The sequence below is a fragment of the Pongo abelii genome, chromosome 18 (assembly GCF_028885655.2).
Source record: "Pongo abelii isolate AG06213 chromosome 18, NHGRI_mPonAbe1-v2.0_pri, whole genome shotgun sequence".
Taxonomy (NCBI): Eukaryota; Metazoa; Chordata; class Mammalia; order Primates; family Hominidae; genus Pongo; species Pongo abelii.
Genome location: NC_072003.2, coordinates 60,748,524 through 60,776,408, shown reverse-complemented (window position 1 = coordinate 60,776,408; position 27,885 = coordinate 60,748,524). Strand labels below are relative to the sequence as shown.

Sequence of the window (27,885 nt, the reverse complement as noted above, 5' to 3'; positions counted from 1 at the left end):
AACCATGTTTTAAGAAGTATTTAAAATAGATTCACATTCCGAAAGAAAAACCCCAACTACCTGTGAGTTTAAATGGGAAACTCATCATATAAACTCAAAACAATTTTGAAGAATATATAAATTGTAGAATAAATTGTAGAATAAAGTGAGTGCCATTACACTCCAGCCTGGGCAACAAGAACGAAACTCCATCTCAAAACAAACAAAAGAAAGAAAGAAAAACAATACCCAAGAAGAAAGAATGAAATATGCTTAAAAAAAAAAAAAGAAATATGCTTAGGAAATACAGAACATTATTTGGGACTGTGTAAGAGTAAGTAAAATAAGCCACAACTTATTTTCTCCAGCTTAGTGGGCCATCAACTCATTAAATGAGATAAGATATGCAAAATTACTTAGTGCTCAATAATTGTTATTATTATATGATAACCTCCATATTTCTATCTTTTGCAAACATGTTTAATCATTCTGATTTCCTTGCACATAGCATAAAACATATACTCCTCAACTGTGGTTGAGCTCTGGCTGCCTCTTCACCATCATGCAGCTCCCTTCTCTTTCTGTCTTCTTGCTTTCATATTGCATTTCTTTATATCTCTACAACACATTCACTTCTTCCTGATTCAGCATCTTCACATTTCCTCTCCCTAGAGCAAGCCATCACCCCAGTTGTTTTCTTTGCTTAGTTAACTGCTATTTATACCTCCAATCTCAATTCATAGGCCTCTTTCTTCAGGAAGTTTTCCCTGAATCTCAAAATTTTACCACATGCTTTATGCACTTCTTCACGTCAACATTTCAGTAATTATGAAATAAGTAATTATTACATTATTATATATGTTTTTTTCCTTGCTAGCTCTGTAAGAAAAGATAAAATTGTGTTTTGTTTGTCACTATATTTTTAGAGTCATCATAATAACTGACAGAGTGGTTGCTTTGTAAACATTTGTTGCATTAATGAATGACTAAAAATAGAGGTAGGTTAACTAGTTAGCAAGAGTGCTCTAAAATAATTCTAAGCCCTGACTAGAGAGATCTAACCTCATAAATTCTCAAGGCCATTAGAGAGTTCTAAAGGCAATATTAAAAAACAAACACCGTCTATTTTGATAGAACAATTTCCCACTGTGACAATATTTAAGAGATGTTTTTGCATGGTAAATCCACTCAGAAGCTTTCATTTTAGCTCCATTGAAAATAATCTTGGTTCCCTGATAGGTACTTTTTCTAGCATTTTCAATGTTTGGCACCTTAACGGGCATCTGCCTGTATTTTGTCAGCTCTGCTTGTCAATTTGCAGACCAATTTTTGATATATTCCATACATTTTACCTCCATTAACATTTTTCAAGTGAATGGTCTCCTTCTTATTTGCGATGACTTTGACTTCTCATTTACTCTTTCAATTTTCTTGCATAAACACTCAGAGAAATATATATTTTCTATTTGACAATATATTTTATCCATTTAGATAAAAATACCTTTCTATGTCTCCCAAAGAAAGCACCACATTTCTTTTTATTCTGCTTTCGATTTTTTTTGTAATCTGAAATATTTTTTGCCAAAAGCACTACAAAGATCAATTTATTTTGCTTAGGGAGTGGCAAAGACATTCTTAACCCTTCTGTGGTCTGTCTTTGCTGAAATTTAACTGGACAACTTTTTTCATTTTAAGTTAGAAAGGTTGTGTTTGCCCTATGTGGGGGAACTATCCTAAAGCAATGCAATCCAGTTCACAAATTTTAGTTTCATTTTCCCAACATAAGAGTGAATAGTCAGGATCTACATGTAAAATGTATATATTTGAAAGTGGGAAAACAGTTGAAAAATTACCTGGAAACCAGATTGTGTGGACATAGCCTCAGGCTTCTACAAGTTGTCTTCACTGTACTGACTGGATTCTGTGTGTAATTATGAAGAAAATTTTAATAGTGTTTTCCCTTGGCCATGTTCACTGGGAAACATTATTTCCTTGATGACTCTGGGTTTTTGGAATGAATTCATGTCAAGTTATCTTGTTGGCTGCTGACTAGTATAAAAAGCTTTGCAGAAAATTATTAAGGTACTTTAGGACAAAGTTAATATATTTTCATTACAGATGATATCAAAAAATAAATATACCTTTATTTAAAAATATAAAACAAAAAGGGAAAATAGAAATCACTCATAATCCATGAATCTGTCAATACTAATTACATCAAAATAACTATTTTTCTAAAGAATAAAGTAAATTTCCCTTCTCTTTTCTCTCACAGACCATAGCATATATGTGGCTTTATAATTTCTTTTTTTATATAATTTTATCTTGTGAGCCTTTCCCTATATGAAATATCTTACAGAATTATGAAATAAAAATATGTTGATGTGCCCCAAAATATCTTCAAGTTTAATGTCCCTATCCCTTACCTACCTCTGCATTATTTTCATTTAACATAATTATTTATTAAATTTAGGAGATTTTCCCTCATTATCTTTATATTCACTAGAATCCTATGAAACAAAAAGGGCTCCTTATTATCAGCATTTTTCTCCACAATTATTGAAATAAATGGCATACAAACGGTAATTTGCAGACATTGCAGAATAAGTTTCTGTAAAAGCAAAGACTAACTTTCAACATTTGTCAAGTGAGGAGGGTTTCAGCATATAATAAATACATGTAGTTACAGCTTTATAATTTTCAAGAACATTTCTACATGTTTAAACAAGCATTGCTCATATAAGTGACACAAATTTCTAAATTTCTTAGTGCCTCTGTATAAAAAAGTAGCAGATTAAATTAATTTTAATAATATTTTAACTTAATGCACTAACATTTCTGTTATTTCAGCATGTAGTTAACATCAAAAAATATTAATGAAACCTTTGTACTAAGTCTTTGAATACTGTTGTGTATTTTACCTTTATAACACATCTCAAATTGAGCTAGCTACAATTCAAGTGCTCAATAGCCACATGTCGCTAGTGGCTACCATATTAGACAGCGTACATATAAATTTGCTTGTGTGGAAAAAACAATTTAATGGAAAAAACCTGCTTCTATTTCAAAAGTGAAATTTGAAGTTCGAGAAATCAAACATTTTCTGATGTTTTCAGTTTTCTTCTAGGAAATCCTTCTTTCTTAATATCTAATTTTAATTGTCATCTATAGCAAATGAAAGCAACACTCTAAGCCCAGTTTCATAATATTTGATAAAAGTAATTTATCTTTAATATATAAAAATCTGATGTAGTTTTTTGGTTGCTTATAGTATTACTCTTTAGATATTTATAATATTTCATAGTTATTAATAATGTAGATCGCTGCCTGATTTAGCAAATATTTTGTCTTAGTAAAACCATACAGCTCTGTGGAAGGCCAAAATAAAATCCCAAAATGTTAAGTTCAAAGACAATCTAGAATCGCCATGGAATTAAAAAAGATATGTTTAGATCTTCAATAAAAACTAGCCTGTCAGAAACAAATATCACTAAATATCAGTGGTTGTCTATGATTATTTTGTTAGGACTTGAAAAATTAAAGATTGGAAATGAAGGAAGGGGAAAGGTGATGCTTCTTTTTTAAATGGGGGAGAAAGAAAATATTTGAAAACGATTCTAAAAATAGTAAACTATATGTTATTTTGTACTTATTGACTTCAATAGCTTGACACACACTTATCTAATTCTTAAATTTTCTTTATCAATCTTCTTATTTATAAATTATGGTTGCTTCTGTCTCAGGAAAGTTTGTGAAACTTAGTATGTCTAATGACACATTTATGCTTGTTACAAAACTATCTACATTTCTCTGAGCTTATTTCCTTCTCTATGAAGTAGGATGATCATATTCTTGAATTCATCATTTTTTAATGTACATAACCTGAATCTTTACTTCTTTACTAAGTGTCTATTAGCATCTTGATTAAGGATTAAAACTAAATTAAAAATGTCCCACTTGTAGCCCCTTTTTACCTTTTATTGTTTCATCAAATTTATGAGACATTTGCCATTATCTCTATCTCCACTTGAATTTAACTAAAAGGGAAATAATGACACTTTCTCCTGATACAGTGCAAGGTGCTATTTGGTATGAGGATTTAATGAGAAGGTGCAATAGAAAACTCTTCTAGACATGCATAATGTTGTGCAAAGGTGAGATTTATCTTTGTAAAAAATATGTTCTGCCATTTGAATACCAAGAAAAAGCATCTACCCTTCTGCCTTTGTCCTCAGTTTGCTTTCCATTGGGTGTTGTGAACTAGGAAGCAATGCATATATTTCACCCAAAGAGAACAGTGAGAAAGTGATTCCATATTCCCTGGATGAGTTTTACACTTTACAGTAGCTGACACTAAACAACTTGGCTGTACCACATGTCTTCTCAAACTGATCAGCATTCAGGTCTGATTATTCAAAAATATTCTTAGGTTGCCAAAATACCATGTCACTTTATGTCTTTCTGGGAAATAAAAATGTATGCAAGAAATTTTACATTTTTAAAGTAGAAGTGAAATTCCTTTTAGACAGCTACACGGGCCAGTCTCAAGAGAGAGTTTTCAGCTTGGAAATGATGGCTCACCCATGTTCTTTACTGAAGTTGCGTCTATTTGCAAAGCCTTTTTTTTTTTTTCATACTGTCTCAGTGTGCAGAAAAAACAGTGGGAACCCGAACACTCAACTGTATATGTTTACAGTATCCAATCAATTTGCATTATTAAAGATTTAAAACTAGCAAATTAATTTGTGAGGTGACTCGTTTCAGTGAAAGTCTGTAAACATTCTCTGGAGAGCTATTGTGAAATCACTGAATACAAGGACTATATTTAGAATGTGTGTTGAGTCTCTGAATGCTCAACAGCAGTAATAGGTCTATTTCTGAAGTAAGGACTGCCTCCTTGTGGAATTCCACTGGGAAGAGACATGAAAAGGTCCCTGAATAATAATGCCATATCTCAATGGTAGGTCAAAGAGTGGCTCTAACATGGTCTTCATGGTTAAAGGTCTCTCCATTTATTCTTTCAATAAATATTTACTGTGCATCTATTATGTGCCTACCTATCTTCTATGTTCTGGGAAAACAACAAAATCAAAATATATTATGTCCTTTTCCCTATAGAATTTATGTTCCAAGAAGTATGCAAATAAAGAAAATAATTTTCAAGAGTGAGAATTGCAAAGAAAGAAATAAACCAGGTGATGCAATAGAGTAGTAAGAGAGACTTTACATTTTTGATCGAGTTGTCAATTAAAGCTGTCCTGAGAAGATCTGAATGTTGTAAAGAAACCAGGCAACCAAATGAGAAGCTCCTGGGAAGAATGTTACCATCAGGCCACCCACGAATTAACTGAGGTGAGAAAGCAGTTTGTGTATTTGATGATCAGATGATAGACAGTCATTTTAGTCATGGCTTAGAGTTTGAATTTTAAATAAAAATTCAAGAGAAGGTGATTAAACATTATTTTCAGAAAAATTGATTTTATTAATATCCTTCTATCTGCTATGTGTTGAATGGTTTATGGAAAGGCAAGGGTAGGAGGGAAAGATCAATAAGGTGACTATTATAGGGGTTCAGATTGGTGACAGGGGTCGTGTGGACTGGAATAGTAGCAATGAAAGTGGAGAAGAAGGCCGGGCATGGTGGGTCATGCCTGTAATCCTAGCACTTTGGGAGGCTGAGGCAGGCGGATCACCTGAGGTCAGGAGTTCGAAACCAACCTGGCCAACATGGTGAAACCCTAACTCTACTAAAAATACAAAAATTAGCTGGATGCGGTGCTTGCACCTGTAATCCCAGCTACTCAGGAGGCTGAAGCAGGAGTATCTCTTGAATCCGGGAGGCAGAGTTTGCATTGAGCTGAGATCGCACCATTGCACTCCAACCTGGGCAACAGAGTGAGACTCCGTCTCAAGAAAGAAAGAAAGAGAGAAAGAAAGAAAGAACGAGAAAGAAAGAAAGAGAGAAAGAGAAAGAAAGAAAGAGAGAAAGAGAGAAAGAAAAGAAAGAGAGAAAGAGAGAAAGAAAAGAAAGAGAGAAAGAGAAAGAAAGAGGAGAAGAACAGATTATTTCAAAATATGGTTTAGGAATAGGATGTGGGGAGGTGAAGAAAGGAAGAAATAAGAGTAATTATCAGGTATTATGACTTGAGTAATTCAGTAAGTGGTGATAGCATTTATTAAGTAAGGACTGAGGGAAGAAGATACTTGAAGAACAAAAATCAAATACTTCTTTATGTTCCACTTCCTACTGGATAGCTACATTTAGAGCTCAGGAAAGTAAGAAAGAAAGTATGCAGAAATACAAGAGTTGGACATGAGTCTTGTTCATTAGAGAACAATGTGTTTTTGGTAATCAGTGTTATCTGACTGCTGCTAGCAGCATGGGTAGAATTCAGTATATGAGTTCTGAGTGACTGAAAACAAAGGCTGAACTATTTATGAGCAATAAAAGCTTTTAGTGCAGTATGAGTCTGGTACTTTCCTGAGCACTGTACTTAAAATGAGATAGTATCTCTCCTTCCAAACAATGTATCTACTAAAATCTACATGCAGGCAGGGACCACATTTCTATTATATACTGATGACATGCCAAAATCTGGCTCAGGACCTGAGACATCAGAGTTACTCAGCAGGTATTCAGGGAATAAATTATGTGAACATGGGCCAAGCTCAGACAGTGATGTTTGTATCATAGTTTTTCCTTTTCCTGGAGAAAAATGTTGGCTCGAAATGCAGTGAAACTAACTTAAGTATTTGTCATCCTCCTTTTCATCTTATGTCTAAGATTATTTGAAGGAACACCGAAGAATCTGTAAAATAAATAAATAAGAAGGCTACTGCTGGCCGCCAACTAGTATTGCCAAAAGCTATTCTCCTGGCCTGGTGAGCTTCACATTTCCTGAACACTGCTAGGATAAGAACAGCTGGTTAGATTTGTGCTTTCTTCAGTATGCCTCTCTTCAAAAGAAGAACTCCCAGATATTGTTGGTTTCTGCCAAGAGACCCCTGGATATTTCAGTTTTCTCATTGTGATTGGTCTTTAGAAAACAAAGTTAAAGATGGGTTTTTTGTTTGTTTGTTTTTGTTTTTTGCTTTTATACTGGTTCCCTCAAAACAATGTTCGCTTAATGCAATGGCACTGACTAGTTTCAGAGAACATTGGAAAGTCTCTTTTCATTCTAGTTTATGGGCTTGTTTTATATGTATATTATCATACTGCATTTTTCAGCAAAACAAAAGCATCCCCCGAATTGATCAACAGTCACATTATTCACCCATATGCAGATGGTTTTTTGCTCTTTCCAAAGATTATGAAGTTAACTACTCTTCATTAGAGAGGGTGTTTATTTTAAAAGGTCATAGACTCAAAAGACAGCTGCACAGATCCCTAACATGTGCAATTTGTTCACCTATAAAGGGGTGAGGTTTGCACACCATGGATGTTCAATAGTCATTCAGCATTAATGTAAATTTCCAGAGCCCCTAAGAACTTACCTTGGGCCATCAACTGTGTCTGCCCTTAACTATCACCTAGAAGAGACTGAAATTTTTCAGAAGCAGTCTCAAACATCTTTTGAGAGAAATATTGAAATAAGTATGCATCAACTAGTGAGATTACTTGAGGTAATGAGCAGACTTTGAATATACTCATTCTGGAGTTTTATTTTTTAAGGGCGCTTATTTTGTTATTCATTTATTTTTTCACTTAAAATATTTATTGTGTTCTTAGTAAATGCAGGCACTAAGCAAGGAGAATCTTGAGAACTCCAATATTTACAGCACCTTCTTTGCCGCAACTCCCACTCTGAATATAATAGAATATGCTCATTATTCCCCCTTCCTTAAAAGAACAAGTTGTGTTTCTATTATTACTATTAGCAGTAGAGGCTTACATAAAGAGTGCGTTAAAAATCACACCCAAATACAACTGCTGACAGTCTGTGACAATCTAATTGCATTTCTGCCATCCAGAGAAGCTATTTGTTGTCACTTATAATGATGCCATAAATTAACAATCAACTGGAAAGAGACAGTTTTAAATACAACCTCTTCACAATTTAAAGCAGGTCTTTGGTACTAAACACGTTATCAGGATCGCTAAGTTTTCCCAGAAAGCAAATGTATTTCTCCTTCTCACTTTATACCACATGCTATGAACAAGAGGGGAATTGCAAGGCAACCTGGGCTCCGCAGAAGCACCCACAGTGGGAAAGTGGTGGGTGGCATGATTTGCACTCTCTCGGTGTTGCTGATCACCCGCTCTGTATCTGAAGTGGAAGAGGAAGCCTGGGAAGAGTTATAAAAGGAGCAACTCAAAAATTATTCTTTTGCACCTTTTAAGTAATGTGCTACGTGGCTGTGGTTAAGAACATGGACTTCTGAAGGTGTGTCAGTTTGACTCCAACCTGTCACTTTCTAGAGCTACATGGTTCAATTGGAAAATCAGTAGTCATGTGTGGATATTTAAATTTAAATTAATTAAAATTAAACAAAATTTATAAGAGTGAGTTTCACAGTCATGCTCATTATATTTCCAGCGCTCAGATACAGAACATTTCCATCATCACAAAGTTCCATTGAACAACGCTGTTCTGCCGTAATCATTTTCATTTCCATGGCTAACATTCTACCTAGTTCAACCCATCTTCATTACCCACATTTGCTAGATTGGTCATCTCTCTTCTTCTACATTTGCCTTTGTATAATTTCTACGTAACTCAGAAGCCGTTGTCGTCATTTTGAAACTTAAATCAAAGGCAAGGTGGGAGGATCACTTGAGGCCAAGAATTGGAAGCTGCAGTGAGCCATGATCATCCTACTGTACTCTAGCCTGGATGGCAAAGTGAGACAAGAAAAAAAGAAAGAAGAAAAGGAAGAAAGGAAGAAAGGAAGAGGAAAGAAAGAAAGAAAGAAAGGGAGGGAGGGAGGCAAGGAAGGAAGGAAGGAAGGAAGGATAGAAGGAAGGAAGGAAGGAAGACATTTAAATCTGACCATGGTATCTTCCCCTACAGTTTCTCTTTATGTTCGAGTAAAATCCAGGTTCATTACTATGGTCTCCAAACTTCATATATATGAGTCATAACATCATATTCTATCATTCCACATCTCGCTCTCACTGCCTCTTCCCCTTTACTACTTTCAAGTCACCGTGGCTTCATTCTGGTCTTTGAATGCTGCAAGGATGGCCTTCCTTTGGAAGTTTTGGCCTATATATTTTCATCACTGGAAATCTTCTTCCCCTTTAACATCACAGGACTTACTTCTGTTCAATCAAATTTCAAATTAAGTTTAATTTCTCCTGGAAGACCTTGAATGACCGCTTGCTTATATTCTATCATTTCAATTTCTTTTTATAGAGTTTACCATTACCATTAATTTTGATTTCTCACTTTTTTTGTTTATTGTTTGCCTTTATCCACTGTAATATGATCTCTGTAATTGCAGGGGTCTTGTATCTTTTGTTTTATGTTGAACCCTCAGTGACTAGCAAATTGTTTGACACAGATTGAGTGTTCAGTAAATAATTTGAAATGGCATAATACAACAGGTAAAATTGAGTGTGTTATTGTACTTCCCAGAGCCACTGTAAATTTTAGATTGATTAGCTTATTTAATCTTCACACTTTCTCTCTGAAGAATGTACTAATAATACCTTTATTTTCCAGATGAAGAAAGTGCTTAAGCAACATTTAGCGCCATTTATACTTCTAATAAATGGCAGTGCATAATGATTTTTCTAAACCCGCTAGCCAATGTTGCTTTTGGAAACTGTGAAACATAAAATGTGGCAATTGTTAAAGAATCAGAAATGACATGAACATTAGAAGTAACCTTATTAACATCTCCTTCATCTCCTTGCAGTGAATTGCCCATACTTGGCTTCTGCCTTATATGTTCCATACAAAATTATATCTACATGGTTCCTGCTGTCACATACCTGCCTCAGGTAAGATCTGGGTTCAACAGTCCAAGCCCAGCTACATTAATATTGAAGCCTATTCACAAGAGAAAGTTAAATGTTGAGGTTCAAATCAAAATGTCAAGTAAACAATTCTACAGGGATAACAACATGAAGTGAGAAATTGGACTAAATTATCTAAGACTCTTTCCTTGTAAATTTTTAATTCTACCTGATTTTACAGAAGTACTCTGCTCATGTTAAGTACGTTACTTCAACTCTCTGAGCTACTGAACACTTCATGTGCATTAGTTTATATGCACAACTATGAGGTAACTAAGCTGAATACATAAACCCCAAGACACATCTAAGTATTTACAATAGCAAAAATACCCTATGCTTGACTATTTACATAAATGAGACAGCAAGGAGACCCAAGAAAGTCTTACTAAGGATAAAACATAAATATATTGAGGATTAATAGTCTATAGATCTAATTTTCATCTACATAATACAAAGGCCCACTCATCCAAATCGCTAAATGTTGATTTTATGCATGGACGGGGTTGATCTGGACACTGCTTAATTTGGCTAAACAAGCCATCCTTCCCCAAGAAGTGTACAATCTTAAAGGGAAATGACAAATCCATTGGTCCATCCAAATGTAACTAGAAAGATGTTGGAATTGACTATATTTCAGGGAAGCTAAAGATGGATCGGTATGGCTAGTTGAACACAGATTTCAGTTCTGATACTTTCTTTCCTAGAAGAGTATTGACTATATAAGATCACCATGATAATGCCTCAAACTTTGTGACAGATATAAGGCCCAGAGACAGGCAGCCATCAAGGATGGTGAGAAACACAATCAGGAAAAGGAATTAAGGAACTGTTGGCTGTCTCCTTATAAAAATATATAAATGAGTCAAATGATCATAGATGAATGGAACATTATATCCAGAAGAGCCTTTGTGTACCAGTAAACCAATTTCTATTTAAGACTGTCAGAAAGCAGAAGTGACTGCTCCAAAAATATTAGGTGGTGAATCTTCAACCAGATCCATGTCTCACGAATGCTAGTCCAGAGGTTTTTTTGTTTAGTATTATTCTTATTAAACATAGCCATTGTAAAATTGAAACAAACCTACATGAGGCCGGGTGCAATGGGTCATGCCTGTAATCCCAACACTTTGAGAGGTCGAGGTAGGCGTATAACTTGAGGTCAGGAGTTCGAGACTAGCCTGACCAACATGGCGAAACCCCGACTCTACTAAAAATACAAAAAATTAGCTGGGCATGGTGGCACACGCATGTAATCCCAGCTACTCGGGAGGCTGAGGCAGGAGAATCACTTGAACTCCGGAGGTAGAGGTTGCAGTGAGCCAAGACTGTGCCACTGCAATCCAGCCTGGGGGACAGAGTGAGATTCTGTCTAAAACCAAAGAAGAAAGAAAGAGAGAAAAAGAAAGAGAGAGAGAGAAAGAAAGAAAGAGAGAGAGAGAGAAAGAGAGAAAGAAAGAGAGAAGAAAGAGAAAGAGAGAGAGAAAAAGCGAAAGAAAGAGAGAAGAAAGAAAGAGAGAAAGTAAAAAGAAAGAAATCTACATGGGATAGAATTCAAATGCAGAAAAGAATTCTATTTTTTCAGTGAGGCATCAGAATTTTAAAGAAAATAACTACCTAATTACTAAAGCAGGTCACTAAAGGAAGGTGAAAAAAATGACCATGATGACACATTTTCTTGGGATGACATTTATACCATCCTGAATAGAGTGAAGAAACTGGACTTTATTTCATTTCTTTTCATTTCTAGAATCGCTCTTCTTGGTGCTGCACTCTTGTGATTCTATATTTGGCCTAACGGCCTGATGTCTCTCCCCACAGACATACCCTTAATCCCACAATCTGCTCATCATTTCCCAAATATATCATAGCCTTTTCCATTTCACTGTTTTGATCAGGCAAAGCCTACTGTTTGGATTTTTCATTCTAATATTTATGGTTACCGTGAGCCTTGAAGGTAAGTAGGATTTCAACATTTTGAGAACTGCAAGAGAGGGGTATTTTGTGTCCCACAACATTAAAATTAGTCACCCTTCCTCTATTTACACAGCAGTATGTTGACAGTTCTGTTGTTGTATTTCATTAACTGACTCAATGGTTATTGACTGTCTACTATGCAGTAGGTTAATATGTTAGTAAGCCTTATTGTACCAGTAAATAACCTATTTTACCCATAGGAGCTTATGGGCCTCTTAAGGTCATGGGGCACATCTTACTTATATTTGCATTGCCCACAGCTTCTAATATCATTCAATAAACATATTAGAAACTTAAAGTTTATTGAATAGACAAAGCATGATCCATCACTTCAAAATGATTCTTGAGCTTGAAGGAACCCAAGGGTACCTCTTGACAAGAAACGAACAGCTTAAATTTACTACCAACTATGACCAAAACATGCTTCATTTTCAGAAATATTGAATCCGTGTCACACATTTTGGAAAATCTCAGGCATCGGGAAAGTGACTCACTGTCTGACATCTCCCCTGGAGGTTTAAGCAAAGGCAAATTGATCTGAGTACCTGGCCCGATCTGAGCATTCCTGCAGGGGAGGGGGAATGGAGGTCTTTGGGAAGATTTTGAGCAGCATGAGAGTCTCCTCAGGAAGGGAGACAGGGAGGGATAGTGTTTGCAAAGTAGTTTATGGATGGATGGGCAGCCAAATGGCTTGATGGCATAAGAGGAAATAGTTCTTAAGGCCACCCTCCCTGCAAAATACACTTTCCCATCCATATGACAGGACTGGGCTACTTTCCAGTAGTTTGGTTTACCAGACTGTATGCCTGCTGATGCATGAATGACAAAGATAAAGCTAAGACTGAAATTATATTAATATATACATTTAGTTACACATATAGTTGTAGGTTGGTATAGCTATATCTATATATATGGATATAGATAATATCGGTATTGACTAGTTCTCTGTAGACAAGTCATCAGCGTACATTGGAGCATACATGAATCATTTGTGGTTTTCAACATGGATATCATAAAAAAAACTGACATTTAAAGTTCATAAAATGAACACTGTAAGGAAGCGTCTTTTAAGATTATCATGAAAATTCTTGGAACTTGTAACAGGCATCCACTGAGGTGAGTTTAATTGTCTTTTTTCATTTCTCTCCCCAGATGATGTTTGAAACAAAGTAAGTCCTCTAAAAAAATTTTGTCATCTTCAGGTGTTTCAAACTTTTTTAGAGAATGAAAATTATACCTTATACTGATCTTTACCCTTTATTATAAAAATGTAGTATATTCTCTTATATGGAAGAGTTGAGTGGCATGTGGCCACTCAACCTCTTAGTGAATGCAAGACACACAGACCTACGCACTTATACAGACACACAAACACACACACACACACATAAATATACACATACCATGCACACCATATTTTTAGGTATTTTGTCAATTTTATTTGAGGTATTCGCTATATATATGTATCATATACATATTATATTTAAGTTTTTATATTTATTTTAAATATTTATTATATGTAATATACCTAATACATTTTAAACATATATTATTTCAAAAATATTTTTAAACAATTTATTTCATTTGCCAAAATATATCTCTAGGTAACCTATGCTTATTTACCTTAATAATTCACTCTCTAATTTCACTTAAAATACGTTAATTTTATCTTTCACAAGATAACACATAAAATGTAATAGACACCTCCTAACTCTTCCTCAAATTATGTTTCTTCTTGTCTCTGGATTACACTCCAGTGTACTATGAAAGGAAAGTTCATCAAATACTATGTAAAACTATAAAAAATTGCAAATATTTGACCATTTTTATTACTTTCAAAGACAAAAATTTCCTGTGGTTCAACCTAACACTTACAATATGTGTAACCATCTATTACATTCAAATATTCAAGTCCGACTAAATACACTATTGACCCGTAGATGCTCATTTTTTGGTGTGAAAGGTGGCTTCGAGCTGATATATTACCATTGAATGGGCTTAGAAGAACAGTAATATAACATTTACAAGGTATGTAATTAGCAATGAGAAAAGAGTTGCTTACTCTTTCAGGCTTGGGAAGGCACTTTTAAAATGCTTAATAGTAATATCAAAATGGGGTTTTGAACAAGAATACAAGTTTACCAAAGAGAAAAAGAATAAATGACATTCTACCCAAGGTAAACAACATATGCAAACAAATTAGGGCATAAGGTAGCAAGGTGAATTTAGAAGATTAAAACCAGTTTCCTTTTGCTGTTGCATAAATAGGCAAGAGTGTGAGGGTGTGTGTGTTTGTGTGTGTGTGTGTGTTCAATTTAGAATCATAAAACATGAAGCTAGAGAGATAGTCTAGGATGAGATTTGGAATATTTTTCATATCATACAAAAGATTTTATCTAGTGTCTCAGAATGGTCTAATTGGCAGCTTTATGGAGGCTAAAGATTGAGTTAGAGGAAAAGGGAATCATTAGAGAATTTTCCATATAGTTTATACTATTATGATTTCTTTCTTGCTGAAGTAGCACAGAAGAAGAAAAGAGAAAGTAATGGGTTTAAGTAACATATGCAACATAAAGTCAACAGAATTTGCTAATTGATTGGATGCCAGGAAAAAAATGAAAGAGTAGTCCTAGGTAGCTCCACACACTGGTTTGAGTGACACATAAAAATGGTGTTGCCTTGGGTACAAAAAAAAAAAAAAAAAAAAATAGAAAGAATGAATAAGACCTACCATAGGGTGACTATAGTCAATAGTCAATTGTATATTTTAAAATAATTTTAAGAATGTAATTGGATTGTTTGAACTCAAAGGATAAATCTTCAGGGGATAGATACTTCATTCTCTGTGATGAGCTTATTTCACACTGCATGCCAGTATCATGCCTGTAACATGTCATATACCCTCAAAAATTTTAAAAATAATTTAAAAATAATTTTTTAAAAAATAGTGGTGCCAAGCCAGGCATGGTGGCTGATGCCTATAATCTCAGCACTTTGGGAGGCTGAGGCAGGAGGATTGCCTGAGTCCAGTAGTTCAAGACCAGTCTAAGCAATATGGTGATACCCCATCCCTATTAAAAAAAAAAGTAAAAAAAACAACAACAACAACAACATGGTGATACCCCATATCTGTTAAAAAAAAGTAAAGAAAAAATGGTGCTGCCATTTCTTGAAATAAAGAACACCATGGTTATAAAGAAGCAAGCATATTAGATGTTATCCAGCCCTTCAGCCTCAGCATCCTGGGACACTCAGGATTTCTGTGTAAATAGAAACAAGCATTAAATGTCAAAATCATTATTGTTGTGACAATCCTCATTCTTTTCATCCTTAAACTTGTGCATTAGAATAACACTGATTTTGTGTTCTTATCATCATTTAAGATAAAAATAATGGTTTTTTTTTGGATGTAGAGAATGAGTGGATTCATTAAGGCTGTTAGATGAATTACTGAATATTCAAAGAAATGTGTTGCAAAAATATTTCAGGATCAAGGAACATTGAGATTTAAGGGCAAAAAGATGAACAAAAGTAATATTCAAAAGTCACCTACTATAAATCTAAAACTTTCTGTAGAAAACTTACATAAACTCAAAAAAGTTAAAATAACTGTAGCTATTTTCTATATTAAAGCTGTAAGAATCTTTTGCAAACTGCTTTTAGATTTCAATTGACATTTATTGAAATATCTTATATATTAAGGCACCTTGTATCATGGTTGACAGTCTCTAAATTAGACCAATAATTTCCATCTCTACGACGCTCATGGTCTTATATTTCTCCTGCCCTCAAGTGGGGCCTGGACTTAGTGACACTTGTGATGAATAGAATGTTCTCACTAATAAGTGTAAGCTGAACAATGAGAACACATGGACACATGCCAGAGAACAAAACACACTGGGGCTTGTTGCTGGGGAGAAGGAGAGGGAGGGCATCTGGAAGAATAGCTAATGGATGCTGGGCTTAATAGCTTGGTGATGGGTTGATCTGTGCAGCAAACCACCATGGAACACATTTACCTATGTAACAAACCTGCACATCCTGCACGTGTACCCTGGCACTTAAAATAAAAGCTGAAAAAAAATATGGCAGAAGTGATTTTTGAGACTGGATTATATAAAGACTTTTGCTTCTGTCTAGTTTACTCTATGCCTCCATTCTTTCTCACTCTCTGGGTCCTCCTTTTTCTCTTGCATGGTTCACTGTGGCTGACTCCAGCTGCCCTGTTGTCAGTAGCTTTATGGAAAAACATAATGGGAAACTGGGGCCTCCTTCTAAGAGTCAGCAAGGAAAGTTTCTTGCCAACAGTCATGTGGCTGGGCTTGGGAGCAGATCATCTAGCCCCAGTCTCTAGCTTTGGGTAACTGCTTAACTGTAACCTCATGAGAGAGTCTAAGCTAGAAGAAACTAGCTAAGCCACCCCTAGACTTCTGAACCTCAAAAACTATGTAAGACAATAAACGTTTATAGTTTTAAGCTGCTAATACTGGAACAACTTATTATACATCAATAATTTCTTTTTTTTTTTTTTTTTTGAGACAGAGTCTTGCTCTGTCACCAGGCTGGAGTGCAGTGGCATGACCTCAGCTCACTGCAACCTCTGACTCCCTGGTTCAAGTGATTCTACTGCCTCAACCTTCCTAATAACTGAGATTATAGGCGCACACCACCATGCCCAGCTAATTTTTGTATTTTTAGTAGAGATGGGGTTTCATCATTTTGGCCAGGATCATCTCAATCTCCTGACATCGTGATCTGCCCACCTTGGCCTCCCAAAGTGCTGGGATTACAGACGTGAGTCACTGAACCCGGCCAATAAATTTTTAATACACATGCATTAGCTTACTTTATCCTTATAAATGTTTCTTATAGATATGAAGATTAAGATTTACAGAAGAATTTACTGAGACTTATAGAGGCAAAACTGTTACTAAGATGTGAACTCTGTTCAGTCTGGCTCCTTCCTAATTCCTTCCATTATACCTCAATGTTTTCTGGGAATTTAAGGCTCTCTAGGACTAATTGTGGTAATTTGCGTGTTTATGTAACACCTACTTCCTTGGTTTTATTTCTGACATTTTCTGATCACTCTTGCACAGACAATCCAGTTAAGAGTATGATGCAGCTGTTTCAAGCAATCTGTTGCTTTGGCTGCAGCTGGGAACAACTAACTTTCCCAGCAAGCTCTGATTAGCATTTTGATCCTGACAAATGCTTTCTTCTCTGAATGCCACGGCAGGAGTGATTGTTGTCACCACCACACCTTAGTCTTCTATTGTACCCAGATTCTGTGGTTTGCCTCTGCTTACTAAAAACACAATCCACTGCTGATACACTCTAAATGTGAGCCATTTCTCCTGATTTTTAGACATATGAACCCTTTGAGGGAGAAGTAATCCCATGCAAATCAGGCTAGATACAGATTTAGAAAATATCTGGGATTGAAATGAAGGCATAGGAGTGGAACAGGCATTTTTGAGTTCCTTTTATGTATTGGGTACTTATGATACATTAGCTTATTTAATATGTACCTAACAAAGTTTGAGGGTGCGTGACTGCTATTGGTGGAGAGGGTTGAGAAAAATTAGTGGAAGTGCTGTGATTCTAAGGCTGCCTTTTAAAGTGAATCCTCTTCTCATTAAGTACTAAATCATAGCATTTATTGAGCACTCACTATGTCCAGAATACTTTATCTTCAGTCCTCACATCAACTCTTCAAGATAACATGTATAGTTTCTCAGTTTGCAAAATAGGATGAGGACTTAGAAAAGTGTCCCATAATAATAGGTAATCAGTAGTAAATTTAGAGCCTGCAAAATATTTGTCTGTTTTTCTCCTGATTCCAAACATAGAACCCTGTTCACTATATTCACCGGCTATTATTAGTAGTATTTATAATCAGAAAAGGTAAAGTCAGAATGGAGAATTTAATAAAAAAGGAATGAAACAAGAAAGAAAATATTCTAATAAAGTTAAAGGATGGATAGATGAAAGAGAAAGAGAGGAAGAAAGAAAGAGAAAAAAATTGAGAGAACAAAGAGAGAAAGAAAAAGAAAGAAAGAAGAGAGAACAAAGAGAAAGGAAAGAAAGAAAGAAGAAAGAAAGAAAGAAAGAGAGAAAGAAAGAAGAAAGAAAGAGAAAGAAAGAAGAGAGAAGAAAGAGAAAGGAAAGAAAGAAAGAACAAAGAGAAAGAGAAAGGAAAGAAAAAGAAAGAAAGAGAGAGAAAGAAAAGAACAATGAAAGAAGGAGAGAGAAAGAGAGAAAAGGAAGGAAGGAAAAAAGGAAGGAAGGCATGAAAGAAGAAGAAATGATATAAGTAAATAAATTAAATGTTCATGAGTGAATTTAACAAAGAAGTTCCAGAAAGTACAGAAACAGAACCTTGCTCTATAAAGGCACAGGTAGTAATAATCACAGTTGTAACTGTTCACTACGTACCAGACACTTTGCCCTTAGGGTTGTTGCAAAGACTGTAAGAGACAATCTGTACTAAGTGTTGTCTCTATGGCTGTTTTATATATGAAACATCTAACACTTAGAGAAGCTAAATAGCTTGCCAAAGGCACACAATGAGAAGTCAGAGGGACACAAACGGCAAGTATTCTGACTCCACAGCCATAATCATAATCACTGAACAAATACGGCTTATGTTTTAAGGATACAATGGTTTCAATCTTTACATTAAAGCAAGTGATATAGGAAAAGGTGAGGAACTTTTATTAAAAATGAAGAAGAAGCCTTTATTATGTAATCAAAGTCATGTTCTATGAACAGTACTTTTGAATGTTTTACTGAAAATGAACTCTTTTTTTTTTCTTCAAATAAAACATGGTGGTAAAATTACGATTAATATGACATGCCATTACAAAAGGAGCTTTTTTCATGTAGCTCAGGATGTAATATTTTATTTTAGGTGTAACTGGAATCTCCTAAAATGTCAGTAAACTGTATTATAATAAATAAGTACATAAAATAAAATTAAAAATAATAAATAAATACAAGAAATAATGATGGGTTCAAGGTAATTGTGGGTTTTCCCCTAGATTCCAACTCTTTTACTCACATTGCATGCTAAGCCAATCAAATATATTAGTTTGGCAATGTACATAGAGCATACACAGGCAGGATAATTAGAGATAAAAAAATGTAGTCTGGTCATGTCTTGGAGAGACCATTTTGAAAAGAGGCCATTTTTCAATACACAGGCAGGATAACTAGAGATGAAAAATGTAATCTGAGCATGTCTTAGGGAGACCATTTTGAAAAGATGTCACCACGCTGAATCTTTAATTCTGCACTGGATAAAGACAATATTGGTTAGACAATCATACCAATGGTTTCTGCTTTGCTAATTATCCAAATCACAGACATTGATATAACCTTGAGGCTGGGAGTGGGTAGGACTTAAGATCACAATTTTAAGCCAATGTGGCATGACAGAAAGTATGCTGGGATTGAAATAAAAACATGATTATGAATTTTATAACTCTAATTTAACTATGTATAGGGCCACCACGTGAAATATAGGAATCCCAGTTAAATATTGGATATTTTTGTTTGTTTGTTTCAGTCATAACAAAATATCAATATGGTATGGAACACACATACGCTAAATTATTATTAATTGTTTATCTTAAATTCAAATTTAAATGGGCATCCTCTGCTTTTATTTGCTAAATGTGAGTTTGGGAAAGTTCCCGGACCCAGATGTTTTCAAGTGAATAATGTAGATAAATAATAATTTTTTGCCTACCTAACAAATTGTTGGCAGGATTAAGTTAGAAAACAAATGTAAAAGCCTATCAATTTCAGCCATTTGTGTCAGGGGCTATGTCGACAACTTCTGAACTTATTTAAATAAATTTATTATCCCATTTTGTTAAATAATACCTTAAATAATCCTTACCCTTAACTATGGCATTATTTGTCCAGCTGATATAATTTTCCACTTAATTTAGATAAATATTTCTACATTGTTCACTTACATATTATTATTAGATGCACCTAAATGGGTAAAAATTGGATTAGAAGGATACTCACACTTTATGGATGACAAATACGAATGGGTCTAAGTGGTAGAGGAGGGTCTCAAAGTACTTCTCCCTCTTAGAATAATTTATTGCATGAGCATGGTGACTCACGCCTGTAATCCCAGCACTTTGGGAGGCCGAGGCGGGTGGATCACCTGAGATCAGGAGTTTGAGACCAGCCTGATCAATACGGTGAAACCCCATCGCTACTAAAAATACAAAAATTACCCAGGCATGGTGGCAGGCACCTGTAATCCCAGCTACTCAGGAGGCTGGCACAGGAGAATTGCTTGAACTCGGGAGGCAGAGATTGCAGTGAGCCAAGATTTGGTCACTGCACTCCAGACTGGGCAACAGAGTGAGACTCCGTCTTAAAAAAAAAAAAAAAAAGTTTCTTGCACAAAGGAGGTAGTTTGTAGGGGTTTGTCTTGTGATATTCATATCAGTGAAAAAACAAATGCATCAATAAGAGATGCAGGAAGAGATATCTGCTCAATGATGTAGATACTAACAGTTAACCAGTAAATTCAAACCCATAGACGAAGTAAAAATTTGTGGTTCCCAATCCTGATATACAGAATTAGCTCATTGTTTCTATTAAAACCTGGACAATAAAAAATAACTGTGAAGGAGGGAGTTATTTAATCTGAGACCCTGAGTCATCTACACTTAAAAATGATAATGAAACCTAGCAAACTGCTTACACATCTAGATGAGGGGGTACAAACTCAATGGAATTTTGTATGGTGATACAATTGGTTCATATTTACATAAATAGAATCAATAGATGGTGCAGATGTCAGCAAAATACTAAATAGTCTTTGACATGCATTTCTATTTCAGTTCTCATTGGAATCCTGGGTCTCTTTCCAATTCCAATTTCTAATGGTCAGAGTGAAATCCTGTAAAATTATATCAATCTGAACCATTTTGCATAAATTTTAGATTAAATTCTAAAGATTTCTCATGAAAAAAAATGCTGGTCAATAGACATTTTGAATATGGAAAAGCTGTAAGAGCCAGATTGGTAATAACTGTTTAAGTTAGTTTTCCAGTGGACCTTGCAGAAATGTAAATAATCAAATTTTATTGTTCTTTGATGAGTGGCTGCAGGTCTCAAACTTGCTTGTCAGCTGAAATTTGTTTTCCAAGTAGGGCAAAAGACCAAAAAAAGTGTTATTCTTTGCTGTAAACATTTGAACATTTTTAAGCATATTTGTAAAACTACAGAGCTAATTCAATAATTTATTGAAATTATCATAAAAGTTCAGCAAATCATGCATTGCTTTCAGATTCTGATATATGCTAGATTTCCTGTTTTTACGAGTCAGCAGCTTTATAACTATAACCATTTGAATTTCAAATGATAAATTTATATCTAGCGTAGCCCTAGAATGCATAAAAAATAAGAGGGCACCCTTTAGAGAAATTTAAAAAGAATTGTGCATTTCATAATTTGATATATGTAACATAATCCATTATACTCCAGGGCTTATATTGTGCCAGCAAATGTAAAAGTGAATGGAGACTCTTGCCTGTGCCCAGCACAAGGCGTTACAATGGACATGTTTCCTCGAGTTATGAACCACTGGCTCCCTGGCATACAACGCTGTCTAGCTCTATGTGAAGGGGTGCGTATGTAACACACTGAAGGGCTCTGTGGGCTTAATTACTATGCTAGAGTTTGGCAGAATGAGAAAGAAGAGATGCCAAGCAAAGTGAGAAAACTCTGTAGCCATCTCCACAGGGCTAGAGAATTCATGGAAATATTTATTCCACAGCCCAGGCATGAAGCTGTATTTTCTGTTCTTTGGAATTCCTTTTTTCCAAATGTTTTTTTTCCCCCTCAAACCCATTACCTACTCATATACATTTTTCCTAAAAATAATTATACATTCAATTCAAAGGAATTTCCCTTGAATTTTCCCTGCTGAGGTCCGATAACAAAGGTTTAAACAGATACTGTTAACGTGATTGCTTTTCAGCTCTGCTAAGTATTGCAATTCTTGACAGCAGAGGCTAATTCTCATTATCGTCATATCTCAAGGACTTTTCCAATCACTCGGAAAATAGCAAGGGTCAATAAACGCAGGACAGCTGTTTATGTGAATTTGAATCCCAGTTACCTATAAACTCTGTGTGTGGTCATTAACCTAAACCCCCTTTGTTTCCATATCCTGGTGTGTAAGAAATATGTTTACAATGAGATGTTGTGAGGATTAGAAAAAAAATATGATGATGCAAGCATCTGGTACTTTGATCAAAGGTAAGTGCTCATATAGGTTGGTGCCCCATTTCCATTCCCTGCCTCTTTTTTCACTTCTCACAAAAGCTATTGTTGTAATTATCATGCTGTTTTTAAGACTCTAGCTGTACATCACAATAAGCCAAAATTTCATGCCTTGAGAGTTTGGGACTTTTAATTTTAGGCCATTAGTTCATGAAGGGATCTTGGATTGAGTTACAGAATCCCTAATTCTTTTATACATAATGAATGTGAAGCCCAGATGGATGAAGAAATCTAAGGATACACATACGTCCTATATAACTTTGTAAAGTCATGTGTATATGAGAAAGGCATGCATATGTGTGAATGCATTTGTATACACTTCCTACATTTACAAAACTTGCAATAATTTTGTTATGTATATATAAAGAGAAGCCCTTTGTCAACTCATATTCTATATTTCATTATTAATCAATCACGTGAAACATTCTACTTAACTAATCTCTGTTTTAATGCCAAAGACTGCAGTCAAACGAGTTAGATAACACTTACAAAATGCTTAATAATTAATTGGCATCTAATAGTGAATTGCTGCATTGAGTCTTTGCTTTTCTTCTTTCCTTGTTAAAAAGCAGCAAAATGAACAAAAATTATACATTCTAAGAAAACACACATAAAAGTCTTCAGAAATGGCTGCACCTATAACTAAACTGAATTGGAAAGCTAGGGTAGACCCTGACATTTTGTCTGTGCAGGCACCAGTAATTTAGAATCTATATGAGGTTGAAGCACCACACAGTCTGTTCAGGGTTAAGGCAGCCTGTGTGAGGAGGCATATTTCTCTCTACTTCTGTTTTGTTGTGGTGGTTGCTTTACTCTACTTTCCTTAGGTTGGAACCCACTCACCCCTCCGTAAAATTAAAAAGAAATACACCAAGCATAATCATTAACATGGAAAGGAATATTTTCCTAAATTCTGGAGAATTGAGTGAGGAGGAGAGAATCACAGTGTCTACGGATACTGGAGAGAAAGAAGTGTTTCCACCTCAGCGCAAGCACAAAGTTGATGAAGATAAATTGTTGAAGAGTAGCCAAATATAGACAGGTTGCTGTGATGGCATTCAAATCTAAGTACTCACCATTTGCCACCCCCAGAATGTGCCAAAAATTTCATCTCCTCCTCCACAAAGTTTTTTTTTTTTTTTCCCCCATATGCAGCTTAGGTTGCATAAGGTGAGATGATCAGCATTTGAAACTATCAACAACTTTTAAAAATGCAACAAAAAGACATTAGGTTTACCTGGGAGGAGTCTTGCTTCACCGTTTGGAAGCGTAAATAGGTCTAGCTGATTTAGATCAGCTGATATCTCCCCCTAAAAACCCCCTAAAAAAAAAAGCCTCTGATACCAATGTGCTCATGCCTTTAGGCAAACACACTAAGCACATTTGGGAATCCGCGGCCAGGGCCTCCCCATCTGCTGTGGCAGTCACTGGCTAGCTTGAAGAGCCCACTGCCTCTTGGGCATCTCATGGGGCTGTCTGCTGGAGACCTTCATTCCAGAACTGTCAGCTGGTGAGGCGCTCTGCGGCCACCTTTGACCTCTGTCCCTAATCCCCTCTGACACATTCCAGGCTGTCGCACCGGATCATCCTCTCCGGTTCATTGCACAGTATCCAAGCCAACAATCGGCATGTCTTCTTTCCCATCTGTGTGTTCTAGTTTAGGCCGGGTCAGGAGAGATGTCACTGTTTCTCTTCCTCACTCCTGACAGCTTTCCGATGTTCAGCATTTAACTTTTTAAAAACTAACTTGCAAAGACCTGAAGTTAAGTGACAAACATATTAGGAAATTCAGCATTGCGAGAATATTTGTGTGTGTTTATTGATTTAGAAGGACACTGGAATACCCTTTTAAATACAACCTCCCTCTATTTCATCTACCCGCCTTTTCCACCTTCCTGAGCATTACAAATTGTTGTTGCTATTACCATTATCTATTCTTCAAGCCTCATTTCCAATGCCACCTGCTTTGAAAAGCTTTCCCCAATTGCCCCATAACAAGTGAAGATCAATCACTCCTATGTCATCGCAAAACATTTTAGCTCTATATATCTCCTTTATGTCATTCTTGCAAGTAAATACAAGGATTTACTACTCACAGTAATCTCTGTTTTAGATACATCATCTCATACGGGTTGCGTATTAGTAAACAAATAGTCTGACTGAATTCTTAGGTGTAGGGACTCATATGATAATACACAGTTAAGACAGATGAGTGTAAGGAAATAAAGCAGCTATAAAAAGAGAATGATTAGAGAAAATAATCAAGAAAAGTTACATGAATAGAGGGCAGTAATTACAAGCACAAACAAGCCCAAGTTTCAATCCCCTTTCCAATAGTTACTAAATACTGAATCTTGAGCAGAGTGTTCAGTATATTTGGGCCCCATCTATACTCATCATCAAAATGGTAATAAGAGTATTACCATTTTGCACCAGCATGCCCATTGTGGGGATTAATTGCCATAATTAAATGAGATCACGAATGTCACGCATTTAGCACCACAGATAAGACTTAAATAGTGCATGCTTCACCCATGCTGGGCAAAGAGAATCACACCAAAATACAAGTTGAAATGAAGACTATCAATAATTTTGGTGCAAAATAGCCATAGCCACGTTGACAAAATCAATAGCACTGCCACCTGCAAGTCCAAAATGGATAAAATTAAGTAGCCAAATAAATTAATAGTAATGAAATAACCTTCCCTTTCAAACTTCAGTGGCTCCATCTTTTATGTTATTACCCTGAACGAAAGACCTCACCTCCATACCACATGAGTGTGTGTGTGTGTGTGTGTGTGTGTGTGTGTGTGCATGTGCAGTGCTAAGGGGGTAGTAAAAATGGGGAGGTGGTGGAATGTGCTGTACATGATGCTGTTACAAATGTAGCATGAAGAGATTTTCTACCATTTTATTAGCTTTCTTTCTTATAATTTGGAATTATTTGCCTGATAAACAGCTACGTTTTCTTTCAAGCCTATTTTCAGATGAAGAAGAAGCTGGTGAAATTGTAATATCTTGTTGGCAGAAAAGAAGGTAATCCTCAAAGCCACTCAGTTTCCCAGAACAAATTGGATTCACAATGTTAGGACTGGGAGGGGAGAAAAAATTCTGACTTTATTATGATCCGGGTTTTTTTCTCAGATGTGGTGGCCAAGGAAATATGGGTCAAGTATCTGGTCTATTTTTTCAAGAAATTCTGACAAATAGGTTTATTTCTTTTTGCAAAATGATGATCTCAGCAGAAGAAAAGTGGAATTCCCTCTCTTCTTTCTTTCTTTTTTATTCTATTCAATGTGATTCAATGCAGGGATTTTAAACCTATCTGTATTCAACCCAATTTTTGTAATAAAACCTAATAGTACAAGGGGAAATATGTTTGCGAGAAGCATTTTGTGAGTTTAAAGACTGAATAACCCACAACATTAAAAAGGAGAAAGTGGGGCTCAAGAGGCCAACTCTGGCATCAAATAAATGGGCATCCTTTGTATCTAGCTGTCTCTTCTGACTAAGTCATCCAAAGTCTTGGTATCACAGTATTCGTACCTGTAAAAAGGGACTAGTAACACCACGTAAAGTTGGTCTGAGGTTTTGGTGGTATAATATAGTATGATATCTGGTTCTGCCTCAGAACTAAACATGTTTTAATGTCTTGAATTTTTTTTATCTTGATGCTTCCTATCAGAATCAGTGCCAAACACCCATTTTGTTGGTAAGCTGAGGCCCAGAAATGCAATAGTAAGAAGAGCAAGAAAGAGTGTGAAACAATGAGTCAGAAAACCTAGCATTCCAACAGAGGAAAACAGGTTGGTATCATCTGTTGCATATTACAAAGAAGTGGAACTGGACAGTGATTTTAAGGCAGAAAACTACATAACATCTGGAGACATTTTCTAGGAAAGGTAAACAGTTGGTAAAACAGACTGAAATGAGAGCTTGGTATCATGAAGATGGAGACTAGTATAGTTAAAACTTTGAGATGGAGAACAACATTGACTCCAGCAAAAAAGCCACAGTTTTAAAAGCAGCTACAGTGGGAATAACCACCTGATAAGTTTTAGGGTCATGTACTGTTAGTTTGTAAGATCCATCTGTGTTCTACACAGGCCAAATACGCATGATGAATAGACGTGGCAGGAGTCTTCAAGTTTTCTTTCTTTCTTTTTTTCTTTTTGTGTGTGTGAGGCTCTAATCTCTGCAGTCCTTCCAGAAATTCATGTTTGCTTTTGCTTTAATATTAAGATGGGGAAAAGATAGTTCTAGAGACTTCAACTTGCCCTTTCCTACTATAAAATCTTGCATTTCAGAGACATCAATGTGGAGAATTAGCCAGTTGTATTTCAACTATGCATTTCAGAACTGAGGAAACCTCAAGTTTTTTCATATATGAATAGGCAAAATTATACAATTATTTTGATAGGTATGCTGCTGTCCCATGAGTCATACTTTGTGTACAAACCCTTAGGACCTGATAGAAGTTAAGCCTATTTATATGTTTGGAAGCGAGGAGAGGTGGTAAGCACTGATTTTGAGGAGGAGCCAGGGTCCCCTGCAGGAAAATTACCTCATTTCTTTAGAAAATGGTGTACTAAATTTCTTAGACAGGGGAACACTAACCAAAACTTTGGGGGCAAAGTCCTTAGTTTCTTTAAAATTTTACATCATTCCCCATCCCAGTGTTGAAGGTATCAGACTGTAACAATCAATGCCATAACCTTAACATGAGACTCCATAATATTGTAATTTTAATTTATCTTGTAAATTTGGTCCTCAAAGATTACAATTTGAGTTTAATTTCCTGAAATTATAAACCATTTTCTATAGAAGATAAGAATTGCATTTAGGGCAAACAGAAAAAATTTTTTCCTTATTTAGATATTGACCTGGCAATTTAAAACCCTGAGCTTACCATTTTCTTCTTTCAAGTTTTATAAGCACACATAGAGACAATCAACCAACCCTATTATACTATTTGTTTCCACTAAAGTATGCTATTGGCATTCAAATGCAGGTGACTACAGATGGCAATTTAATTACCTGTTTTTCCACCACATTCTATGTAATACCAGTGTCCAATATTCTATTGGCTTCAGGGTAATCAATGCTTTTATATTTAGTCAGATTAGAGAAACAACTTAAGATATATTTTCACTTCTCTAGTCTGAACTATTTCTAGGAGCAGAGTCACTATGAGTATTATGGAATATGTTTTATTATCACAAAAATCAAATATTTTACAACTGGGAAAGGAACTGGAGAAATGAAAGTTCAAAAAGGTAATTAGATGATCAGAGAGACAGTCATTGGCTATGTTCAGTTTCTGAGGTGGGACAGCAAAAGGAAAGCTTGTTGGAAGATCACTGGGAATTTTTTGGTTCTGCATAACTACTACTTCTGTGAGTCTACGGACAAGCACATAGTGGTTGTCCTGAAGCCTGTTCTGCAACAGGATCATCAGTCAGGAAAAAGTCAAAAGAAAGGAGAGCAAGAATAATCTGGAACTTTTTGGCCACCTCTAGATCTGTCCATCATTGCATCTGACTATAACGAATTTCAGAAAATAATGGCCTTTGTTTCATTTTAGCATTCAAAATGGTATGTACCTTTCTAAAATAAAAGGAATCAGAGATTCTTAGAAAAAAGACTGACTC

The 27,885-nt window shown here is 35.5% G+C and overlaps 1 long non-coding RNA gene across 2 annotated transcripts in view; it reads left to right on the top strand.

Annotated features, from left to right (window-relative positions):
- LOC134760445 (uncharacterized) overlaps positions 1-27,885 on the top strand; it is a 54,184-nt gene that overhangs the window by 15,957 nt on the left and 10,342 nt on the right. Inside the window, exons 3-8 of one of the 2 annotated variants that reach the window (XR_010137881.1) lie at positions 5,098-5,331; positions 9,841-9,925; positions 11,836-11,894; positions 13,067-13,083; positions 25,211-25,270; positions 25,920-26,040. This is a non-coding gene — a long non-coding RNA (uncharacterized LOC134760445). Of the gene's footprint in view, positions 1-5,097; positions 5,332-9,840; positions 9,926-11,835; positions 11,895-13,066; positions 13,084-25,193; positions 25,271-25,919; positions 26,041-27,885 lie in introns of both variants that reach the window. The other variant, XR_010137882.1, reaches the window with a different exon arrangement.